The sequence below is a fragment of the Protopterus annectens genome, chromosome 8.part0 (assembly GCF_019279795.1).
Source record: "Protopterus annectens isolate FY-2018-M chromosome 8.part0, PAN1.0, whole genome shotgun sequence".
In the NCBI taxonomy this organism is placed as follows: domain Eukaryota; kingdom Metazoa; phylum Chordata; order Ceratodontiformes; family Protopteridae; genus Protopterus; species Protopterus annectens.
In genome coordinates, this window is record NC_056741.1 from 1,582,063,936 (window position 1) to 1,582,076,437 (window position 12,502).

Genomic DNA, 12,502 nt, shown 5'->3' on the forward strand with positions numbered 1-12,502 from the left:
CAATATTTATGCAAAGGGAAAAGCCAAATTAATCAATGCAAAAAAAGCAGCTCCAAAGATATTAGAAGAGAAATACAGGCAAAGGCATCCAGATATGGAAATTTCACAATACAAAAAATAAGATCACAAAGAGGAAATGTAGAACAGTAGATTAGTAAAGTAGAAGTTAAGAAATAAAAGCTAAAGTTATATAATACCTGTGAAGTGAAGGATTTAGTTTAGAAAGTATAACATGGGTTATATCACAGCATGATAGTACAATGAGTCCCTAAGTAAGGAGAAACAGGAAGAATAGGAGACACCTGAAGAAGAATTATGGACATGGGAATGAGATTTAATATGGCAGAATATTTGTGGAAAGGAGAAATCAAAACTAATCAATACAAAAAGAGCAGGACAAAAGGTATTTGAAGAGAAATACAGGCAAAGGCATCAATATATGGAAAATTTTACAATACAAAAAATATGAAAACAAAGAGGAAAAGGTGATTAGTAATGGAGAAGTTAAAGAAATAGAAACTGAGGTTATGGATTACCTGCAAATTGAAGGATTTAGCATAGAAAATATAATTTTGACAACATCATAGCAGGATAAAGCAATGGATCCCCAAATTAAGGGGAAACCAGTGGAGCAGGAAACATCTGATCAGTTGTCATATGAAGATACTTTGGAGCCTTCCATAGGAAACCAGTAGAAAAGTTAATTTGGAGTTGCACAGCAAGAGAAGTAACAGGAAACTGTGGCAACTCTGACACCGGCAGTGTTATTGAGCGACATGCCAGTGAGTTTCCAAATGAAAGAGCAACAGATGACACAGGATGAAACTGAAGAGAATGTGGCATAGGAAGATGCACTGGAGCTTTCTGTAGAATCCCTGCAGGAAAAGGAGAACTAAAAATGTGCCCTCAGTTTAGAAGGAAATGATCTAAGAGAAGAGTTCATAGGTTCATAGGTGTGTACTAGGTTAATGGTCCTGGAGCCTTTACAAGCCTAGTCCATAGAAGTGCCCTAACATTGTGCCACCCAATGTCCCAGTGCCTCTATCAAGTAGAGCCACTGGAGTGATCCCAAGGGTGAACTTTCTATTTCCCATCCACTCATCAAGAGTTCTCTTGATGAGGGCCAGTGAGGTGCTCGCTTGACATGCATGGAAATTATATTCCAGAGGATTGACAGTCTCTGGGTTATGAACCTGTCTCTCCAGCATGTTCTGTTGATTGTGGTAATGAGGTTTGAGGTCTCTGGAGTGTGTGGTGTGGAGGGAATGGGATTTCTTTAGATGTAGCATTTCCAACAGAGCTGGGTCAGACATGGCTTTGTAAATCAAGCAGAGATCGTCTCTTAGTAGACTATATGAGACAGAGAATAGCTGGAGTTTTTTGAGTCTGTCCATGTAGGACATGTGTTTAAGGCCTAGGATCCTCTTTGTGAGGTACTTTTCTGGCCTCTCCAGCTGTTGCAGGTGTCTAGTGAGGTACATGACAAATGAGGCATTGTACTCTATGACTGGTCTAATGAGGGAATAGTAGAGAGAAATGATGACCTCTTTCTTCCTGGATGCAAAACCCTTGGTAATGAGATTTACCACATAGAAGGATTTTCTGACCATAGTGGCAATCTGGTGATCAAAGGAGAGGTTGCTGTCAACCTGTGTCCCCAGATCTCTTATAACACCTTCAGTGTTCAGTGGGCTCCCATCAATGTGGTAATTAATGGGAACTGAGTTTTTCCCAAAGGGGATGATGACACATTTTTTGGCATTAAGCTTAAGGCTATGGTTTCAACACCAGTCACTGGTCTCAGTGAGGCCTTTCTGTTGGATGTCTACATCACTTGGGGAGTTAATAATGGCTCCCAGCTTGCAGTTGTCTGTGAACTTGGTCAACAAGAGTCCCTCCATGTTGGCCTGGACTTCTGAGAATTAGATGCTAAACAGAAGAGGACTCAGGATGATCCCTGTGGGACTCCATTTGTGACTGGTCAAGAGTCTGACTTGGAGTCTGCTACTTTCACACTGTGGGTTCTATCTGTGAGCCAATTTGCAACCCATGTAATGATAATAGGGGTTGATGCCTAGTTTGGTGAGTTTGTCAATAATTCCTGAGTGAGGAATGGCATCAAAGCCCTTGGCCAGATTGAGGTAGGCTGTATTAACTACCTTACCTTCATCCACAGTTCTGGTGACTGACTCAAAGAAGTCACCCAGGCTGAGCAGACATTATCTACCTTTCACAAAACCAAATTGCATGGGATCTAGAGTTTGGAGATTCCCTATATCCTTGTTACTTAGGTCCATGATGATGCGCTCCACAGCTTTACATATCAGGCTCATCAGGCTAATGGGGCGATAATTTCCAGGTCTGTAGTTGCTCCTCATTTATGAAGAGGGATGACTGTAGCAGTGCACCAGTCGATAGGGACAAAGCCTGAGGTGAGGCTGTGAGTGAACAGGGCATACAGATATGGTGCCAGTTCACTTACTAATTCATGTAGAACACAGGCAGGGATATTGCTGGGTCCCATGGAAGCTGTATTCTTGGCCATGGACAATGAAGCTTTAACCAGTGCTGCAGTAATGCTGGGTGCCTGTCATTTTTCCAGTATTGAGATTGGTCCTTTTGGGGGGGGGGGTAAAGTTGGCACTGAATCTGTTGGCCAGTATGTTGGCAATATCTGTTGGCTCAGTATAAGAGGTACCATTGTGCAATAACTCAGAGCAAATATGGGTATTGCCGTGGAGATTCTTGATATAACTATAGAAGGCTTTGTGGTTGTTTTTAGTGTCTGCCAGAATTCTGCCTTCATAGCCGGCTTTGGAGGTTTTGATGAGGAGACTTCCAGATTGGCTTCCTTTTTTGGAGGAGAGTGTCTTGGTTCTGTTGGGTATGGCTAGTTCCACGCATTTATGTATGTCTTTGCACAGTGCGTTGGTGTATGATTCAGCAGTCATGCATCTATTTTCCATTGGCATGGGTGCGATGAAGTTAGCCAACTCTGTTTTTAGGAGTCCAAAGTCAACTTTGGAGAAGTTTTTCATGGTGGATACGTTTTGCGGACGGTGTGGGTGAGATGTGGATTTCCATGGTGATTAGTTTGTGGTTGGATCTAACCAGTGAGGAACTGACTATTGGTGTAGAGCAACAGTTGCCCATGTTAGTAATAACCAGGTCAAGGATGTTGCTTCCTCTAGTGGGGGTAGGAATGAGCTGGTCCAAGGCATTGGAACTGATGAATTCCAGGAAGCTTTGAGCCAGTGCATTGGTGCATGAGTAGTTTTCCCTGTTGATGGAGGGGTAGTTGAAGTCACCCAGTATGAGAGTATTGGGTTGGATCTTAATAGTTTCCAGGGTGCTTAGGAATGTGGAATGAGAGTCTTGGGACATGGTTGGGGACCTATAGCAGGCTATGACCTGAATCGCTATCTTACCCAATGTTAGTTGTACCTGGAGTATCTCAGATGCATTATGTTGGGCTACTAGTCTGGAAGTGTGCATATCCCTTATGAATATGGAGACACCACTGCCTTTGGAGCTTCAGTCCATGTTCTGGGGCTGAAAGGTGTGGAATAAGTTATAGCCTGGTAGCACAGGGGTGCTTTCTGCTGCTTTAAGCCAGGTCTCCATTACAGCACAAATCTCAATGTTCTCCATTTTGAGGAGTGCTTCGAGTGAGTGCATCTTGAGATTTAGACTTTTAGAATTGAGCAGCATGTCCCTCAGATTACATTTATTTATAGCTGTTATGGTGGTAATTTGGTGTTTGGAATACTGCCTAAAAAAGGCACTATAGGGGTGAGAAGAGCCTTAGCCAGTACCTGGAAACCCAGGGGTGACAGATACAGGCCATCTCTGGCAAAACATTGAGGTCTGTCAATTATGTCATCCCAAGCAGACAGATACTGGATCCCCTTAGAATGACACCACAAACTTAGCCAATTGATGAAGTCAATCATTTTCTCTTTGCACTGTGGCATCATTCTGGGTGACTGTAGGATGCTGCTCAGGGCTAGGGTCATACCTGCCTGGACAACATAATTCGAGAGCTCCACCATGTCTCTTTTCATGTAGTCCAGGGAGGTGCATCTCAGGTCATTCACACCCACATGGACAATGCAAAGTCATACTTGTACTTGTTGTGGAGTGACCTGAATGCATGTGTTATGTGTTGGATTCTGGCACCTGATAGACAGCTGACTATTACCTTTTCCTTATTCAACCTAGTGAGTGGGACATCAGTGTGCCTCACTATTAAGTCACCTATGATTATGGTATTGGGCAAGCTGTTTTGCCTTAGGGGCTTAGGTTGAGGGGCACACTGTGTAGGTGAGCTATGTGTCTTGTGGTTTGTGCTGTGTTGTGGTGGTGGAGTGCGTTTCTGCCATGAAGGTGTCTGCTGTTTGGGTAGATTTCTATTGAGAGCCTCCACGAAGGTGTGTGTGTGTGTGTGTGTGTGTGTGATTTGTATTTTTATGTGAGGGCTGTGATGGCAGGTGTTCTGGAGGGCTATGTGTTCCATTAGGTGTGGTGCAGGTGTTGACCTTCTCCTCTTGACCAGCTATTCCAGTCTTGGCTGGAGAGTGCATGGCTTCCAATTTGGAGATATAAGCACATCTCTCACAAGTCTGAGTGTTGGGAGGTAAGAGGAGAGGGTTGTCTGTGTACATGAGGCAGTTGCTACACTGCCACAGAATGCTCAAGTTCACTAGGTTAATAGGAGAAAGCACAGGAAACTGACCTTTAGACATGCCATGAGGGATGGTCATTAGTACTAAGTACTGGAGCTGTTTCCTTGTAGGACGTCTAATGCTGATAGCACTTGTGTGTGCTACAATAATTGCTACAAAAGCCTGATGAAGTCAACTCAACTTAATATAGATGGACGGACATATTAAGATCAAGGAAAGAAACAGATTACAGAAAGTCAATAAAACCCAAAAAGTTAGAAGTTTGATATAACAAATGAACACAGTAGTTGGAACTGTTCACAGAGATTCATGTCATATAACAGAGGTAAATACGATATATTACTGTGCCGCTAAATTAATAACAGATAAAATCTTACCACAAAAACACAGGGCAGTAAGAGAAAGGAAGGGAAGAAATTAAATGCCATTATGGAAGTATTTAATAGAGAAAACTATAAAGCAGTTAAAATAAAAGGTGTCACTGTTAGAAGAGTATAGATGAGGGAACAGATCAACATAAATACTCAGAAAGATAGACGTGATAAAAGCAATGTTCAGATTAAGAAAATATCAGGATTCATCATGCACTATCGCAAATAATAAATTAAAAATAGCACAGGTAGAAAAACTTAGAAGATATGCAGATAAATATAAAGGAAAAGTACAAAATAAGAAAATTATTGATGACCTAAAAAAGTTTTATAGTGAATTGGGAAACAAAGCAAAAGGAAACGAAACACCACCAAAAAAAAAAAAAGAAGTAGATACATTTTGGAGAAATATCTATGAAGATCCTATGGAACATAACAAAGATGCTAAATGGATAGAAGAAGTAAAAGAAAGAATAAGAAGTTCAAATGTACAGGATATGAAATGGGATAAAGTAATGGCCAGAGAGATTGAAACAAAGTTAAGAAAAGCCTCTAATTGGAAAACCCCAGGCCCAGATCCAGTACCTAACTTCTGGCTAAAAGTATTAACATCTTTACATGAAGATTTAGGCATGAGTAAGAACTATTTGTATGCATAACCCAAACAGACACCAACCTGGTTAACAGGAAAAACAGTGCTCCTACTTAAGAGTGAACCTGCAAGCTATCCTAAAAACTATAGACCAATAACTTGCCTTCCTATGACCTATAAACTATACACTGGAATTGATGCCGAAAGAGTTTATAGTTATTTAGAAGAAAATTCGCTCATGGCAATAGAACAAAAGGGTAATAAAAGAAAGTCATATGGAACAAATGATCATTTGTTGTTAAATAAAGTCATAATGGAGAACTGTAAAAAGTGGAAGAATCTTAGTATGGCATGGAGACTGCAAAAAGGTATTTTACAGCATCCCACATTCATGGATAAAAGTATGCTTAAAAATGTATAAGATACACACTACTCTGATCAATTACATTACAGTGACCATGAAACAGTGGCAAACCACTTTGCAGCTAAGCTATATAAAGGACACATTATAATATTGTGGATAAAAATCCAAAAGGGGATGTTTCTGGCCAACTTTTTGTCACTGCTACTCTTTTTCCTTGCCGTTAACCCATTAAGCTGTCTACATAACGGATTAGTTCATGACTACAATTTGGCTCCCAGAAAACAACAAAGTGTAAAGACTTCTCAGCGTCTTTTATGTGAACAATTTAAAACTGTATAGTTCATCAGATGAGGAACTGAAAGTACAACTGCAAGTAGTCAAAGTTTTTTAAGATGATATGAGAATGTCATTTGGTCCTGATAAATGTACAAAAGCAACCTTTAAAGCAGGAAAGCTACAGCACCAAGAAAACACCAGTTCGGGACAGACAGAAATGTGATATAAAAGAACTTGAGCAAGATGGGAGTGTATAAATATTTGGGAATTGATGAATGATCAACAATGAAACATGAACAAATGTGAGTAAAACTTGGTAAGAATATTTTAGATTACTTAAATTAATACCGAAAACAGAGTTGACATCTAGGAACAATGTTGAAGCTATAAACCAATTTGCTCTTCCTGTCTTAACTTACAATTTTAGAGAGACTGACTGACCCCAAAAGGTTTTGGATAGGTTGGACAGGACAACATAAAGGATGCTTCATGCTCATCAAATGATTTATAAAATCTGTGCATAACAAGAATATATATTCCCCATTCTGAAGGAGGTATAGGCCACCTTGAAATTGATTACATGTATAGATCTGCAATCGTGGGACTGCATACATATCTAATGACCTTACAAGACCTAAATGTAGTGAAAGTTTTAAAACATGAGGATAATAAGTCTAAAATGACTTTCCTGTTTAGTTTAGTGGAAGCATATTGGTGTCAAACGGGAAAGGAAATCAAACTAGAAGTAGGTAAAACTCAGACAGCAACTGAATGTGCCAAAAAACAAAAGAAAGAATATAAGGTGAAATACCAAATGAGAAGGCAACAAATGTGGAAAATGCATAAATATAGTTGTAAGTTTAGAAAGCTCTTGAAACAACCTCATGGTGATCAGGATCAAATGCAGGAACAGTTAAGGAGAGGTGAATTTAAACTAAAAGACAAAAGGTTAATATTGGCAGCCCAATACAATGGTCTACATACACATTAGTTTACAAAGTCCATTGAATATGTGGAAGAAACAGTCAACTGTAGGTTTTGTGAAAAGAATTGGAAACAGTCACACATCTTGTTGTTGGTTGTGATATACTAATGGCAGAAGGACTGTATACTGAAAGGCATAATAATGTGAAAGACTGTTGCAATGGGGATTGTGCAAACATTATAATATTGACGTAGCTAAAAAGGATTGGAAACATGAGATGCAAAGCATTATAGAAAATCATGACATTTATATCACATGGGCTATTACCAACAGCTCAAAAACTAAGTGTGAGAAAACCAGATATAGTAGTCCATGAAAAGAAGACCAAGGTAATATTGATCAGTGAAATTGCTACACCCAGTGTCTTACTACAGAGAGAGACACAAAGTCAAAATAATACCAGGATTTGGAGCCAGAAATTAGGTCAATGTGGAAGAAGGATACCCAGAAATTTCCAGTAGTAGGAGGAGCAACAGGTCTTATAAAAAAAGAATTTACAATTGTATTTAGATATGTTACCAATATGTGTAACTCTGTACGAATTGCAAAAGGAGTCATTACTGGGCACATTGCGAGTGCTGTGAAGAGCACTTCTGGCTAATGTCAAAGGTTTAAACAATACTAATTTGATGAACTTTAACCATACTTTGACTTATGAATGGGGTCCATTCCCATCATGGTATTAGAAACCGAAAAGATGTACAAAAATTAAAAAAAAAATGCAACCCTCATGTTCTCAAATTTAATTCTGTCCAGACCATAGCTGTGCCTTGATAGCCTGTCTATGAAAAATAATGTACATGAAGAAAGATGATACACACCAGCATTGGCATCCCATGCACATCTCAAATTTATATGACCTGAAATTGAAAGTGCATATACAACTTACACACCTTAAATACAAGGACCAATGTCCACAAAACACATGTAGACAGTACTGCCAAACTCTCATGACCTTTACAATATCTGTGCAATAACAAAGTTGATTCACTTTTCCATGGTCAATATGACATTTTAATTACTAAATTAAAAAAAAGGCTCCTTATTTTATATCCATCAAAGTCACAAAAAATCCTTTACTTGAATCTCCTTTGCTTTTGTAGCACTCTTCTCCCCATAGTGCTGATATGCTCCAAACTATAGAAAATAAGGTATATACATCTGGATCATAATCAACAACATCATTTCAGTTGTGCAAAATATTACCAGGCTTCCACTATTTTACAAACTCCTGAAATATCACCCTGCAGATAGATACAAATTAGCTGTCCTCAGGATCCCAGTTAAGTCACAACTTCAGTTACTCCACCCTGCATGTATATACCCTTGAAGGAGTAACAGTAGCTTGCAGGTTGGATTGGGAGAATCGTCATCATTATTGTTCTTTTTGCTCTGTTTCTCAGTGAATGTATTTCTTACGGTTTAAATTGGCAGTTTATACTTGTTTAGAGTACATTAAATGATGTGCTAATATCTATGTATGTACCTGTTTCACTACTGTATATTTATATCAATTGTTCTTGTCCATATGCCTGCTACTGAATATTTATTGATGCCATTTGGCCTGGGCCGTGAATGAAAATGGTCCAGTGTTTAAGACCAGTTCATTTACCCAGTTAACAAAGGAAATAAAAATAAACAACTGTATTTATTCAGATTTATTGTTAGCTCATCCTAACCCTTGGTAGAACAGCCTTCTAAGGATTACAGAGCTTCCATGGCACCATTTTAAGTATGTAGTTATTGACGAGGTCAGTTTAGACTGTAGGAGTGGAACTAGCAGCCTATTACTGGAGAAGAAGGAAATGTCATGGTAAATGTTATTGGATGCTAGTAGATGGCCTGGGCTCAATGAATACATTTCTATTGCTTGTATTTTAAAGCTCAAAGAACTGAACTGATAAAGGGAATAAATATATTTAATTTTTAATTTTATATTAATTTTTATTTTAACTAGTTTATACTTATTTATATTTGGTATTTATATACCATGATCTTAAGAGGTATATGGGTTATATGCACATGTTTATGTATTTTATGCAACTAGCAACTGGACCATCCTGATTGTACTTTACTTGTTTTCATTCCATCTTGGAAGCTAAGCAGGGTTTGGGCTGGTTAGTACTTGGATGGGAGACAGACTGGGAATATCAGTTGCTGTAGGCTTAAATTCTTAATAATTTAAGTATTTTTAAATAATTAAGTTTTTCTGTTGCCCTTTTTATTGTCTGTTTTGATTTTTAGGCCTATTATTAGCTATGAGCTTTGAGCTCTTACTGGTGCTATGATTTTTATATGCTATATCTATATGTTTTAGATAATATTTTTGTATGGTGAATATTAGAATCAAGGAATGAGCTGCTTTAAGAAAGGGGATGGGTGTGGATTGACCAATGGGGTTGCTTTTGAGTGTATTTAAACAGGGTAAACATGTATAGGATTATCAGATGAATTTCACAAGAAGGGAATAAAAGTGCTAATCTTTTCTAATCGTTTTTATTTAGTTTTTTTAAGTTCAATAAATTATAGTTTCACCGTGGGTCTGCCTGAGTCAGCTTTTGTTTGGACTTTATTTGTACATGGCTTTTGTATTTCATGTTGTGTCTTTCGGCTTTCAGTTAGGGGTCACCACAGTGGAACTCTGGTCTGCTAATGATTTGCAGTAGACTTTTATGTGCCGAGTTGCCAACCCTGATGCACAACCTTCAACGAAGGTATGCCCATTCACACATGTCTCCACACAGAAGACGCTTTAGCTGAGAATCGAACAGGACAACATCTTACTATGAGGTGACAATGCTACCGCAGCACCACCACCGCAGTGGCTTTTGTATTTCATAATCTACTAAAATGATTGATGACTTGGCTAAATTTAACATTCCCCTCCTATATGATGACCACCCTATTTACATGGAATCCTTTATTGCCAAATACTATGCAAATATAAATTGCTTCACAGATTTATCTGTCTCCCTCAGAAGGAAGTATAATGCCCAATTTAAAAATAAATCCATATAGCAAAACCCGAATATAAATGTGCTCTTCAACAAAAGCAAAAAGCTCATTGCACCTAAATTAAATGTACTGTAACTCTCTAGTTATCAAAAAGGCTCTTGCTAAACTTAATAAGGAATGCTAGTCTCTAATCAAATCAACCAAAGCTGCATATAAGGTAAAAATAGCCACTCGAGCAAAAGATAACGACAGAGCTATCTTTAACTATGTTATAAACCTCAGAAACAATGTCCAGCATTGTGCAGAGAGCTAATAGTAAATGATATACACTCCATCCTAGAAGACATAATTTACTAGTGAATAAATTTAGCTCTTGCTTCAACCCCTCTCTCCCACATTCCAAGGCCACATACCAACTTCCACCCCCCACCCATAAATCTTGCAAGAACAAGTCCTCAAAGCATTGTCTGAGGCCGAAAAATATTGCATCCATGAGGACAGATAATAGACTAGGATTCTACTGACAAGCCTGAAAAAAGGCTTATCAAACGTTCATCAGACTCCAAGCAGGCTTTGCGCTGGATGAATGAAGAACAGCAAGAGTTATCTCCCCTGAAGAAAACTGAGGCATCAACAGACTCCAGGTAATTATAGACCCATAAGTCTAACCAGCCTCATCATCATGGGTATAGAAAGGATCATTATGGAATTAATAAGTAAGGAAATTGTGAACTTGTAGTCTCTTGACCCTAGCCTGTTTAGTTTTGTCAAGGATAAATACTACCTACTTAACCTGGTCATGACTTTCAGAAGGTTACTGAAGCAGTGGGTGAGGGAAAACCAGTACACACTGCATATCCTTGCAAAGGTATTCAACACCATCCCACACTCAGGTATAGTTGATAAACTTACCCAACTAAATGTAAATCCCTATGTGACACATTGGATAACAAAGTGGGTGACTAACAAAACACAAATAATCAGGGTGGGTAGCTCTACTTCCTCCAAAAGACCTTTCACTATCAATGTACTCCAGTGTTAAGTCTTCATGCCACTCCTGTTTAGCATTTACTTCTCAGAGGTCAAAGCTACTGTTAATGGTTTGAGACTGACCAAGTTTGTAGATGACTGTAAACTTGGTAACATCATGAACTTTCCATAAGACACTGTGATCCTGCAAGAGGAACTTTCCCAAACAAACAGCTGATATCAAAACCATGGCCTAAAATGAAATACCAAAAATGTATAATAGTATCTTTTGGCAAGCACAATGTCCCCTGTCGACAATCCACCCCTGAAAATGTATCCAGTCATTTGGTACCAGTGAATCTATGTAAACAACAAACTATCCTTCAATCACCACATATCCAATATTGAAAGAAAGCTGTCCTTCATTGCACAACTCATTAGTAAGGACATGGAGTACATGTCTAGGGATGGGATCATTTTACTGTATTCTGACACTTATTAGGTCAATCGCTGAGTATGATGCCCCCTTCAGTGTGCACCTGTGCAAACACTTGACATGACTTGAATTACCGCAATGCTTTCTCATTAAGAAAATCAAGGGCCTAAATCATAAATGCTACATGGACTGTCTCAAAGCTCTGCTTGTTTTCTTGGTATCTTAAAGGCTACTGAGTGACAATCTGTGTCTTGTCAACAAAGCATAATCAGCCCCATCCTTTCAGACCTGCTACACATCCAAAAGCTCAATGGTGGCAAAAACACCAGCTCAAAAGATTTTAATCTCTTTTACAGCATAAACAGAAAATGGTGGAGGGGCAGATATGTATCACAGAGAATCCCATTTCCCTGGAATCATCTTCCTCTCCCCATAAAACAAAGTACATCTCTTACCCTATTCAGACATAATTTGGATGAATGGCTAGATGGGAAACCCTTATTCATCCCTGATTTGGTACCTCTGTCTCTTATGGATGGGGTAACATGTATTTGTCTGGGCTGTAGCCTTCTTGTCCTTTATGGATAAGGGTATCATGCAAAAGTGAGGGCTCTAGGCTTTTTATACTTAAAAGACATAGGTTCTAGGTTACTCATACATATGATACAAGAGCTATTACCATCTTGGGAATGCATGGCTAGGCTTAAAAAGATCATCATAGATCAATAGTCTAGTAAGTGCCTGTGAACTTACTTTTAATGGTCAAAAAGCAATTCATTGTTTAAATACAAACATTAAAACTTTGGCAAGCTCACCCTTTGACTTTGTGGCAAAATTAACCTAATTAAAATAATGCTGTCAGCCAAATT

At 38.7% G+C, this 12,502-nt stretch overlaps 1 protein-coding gene across 1 annotated transcript in view; it reads right to left on the reverse strand.

Moving 5' to 3' along the window:
* SCN3B (sodium voltage-gated channel beta subunit 3) overlaps positions 1 to 12,502 on the reverse strand; it is a 379,056-nt gene that overhangs the window by 33,411 nt on the left and 333,143 nt on the right. The window lies entirely within an intron of this gene.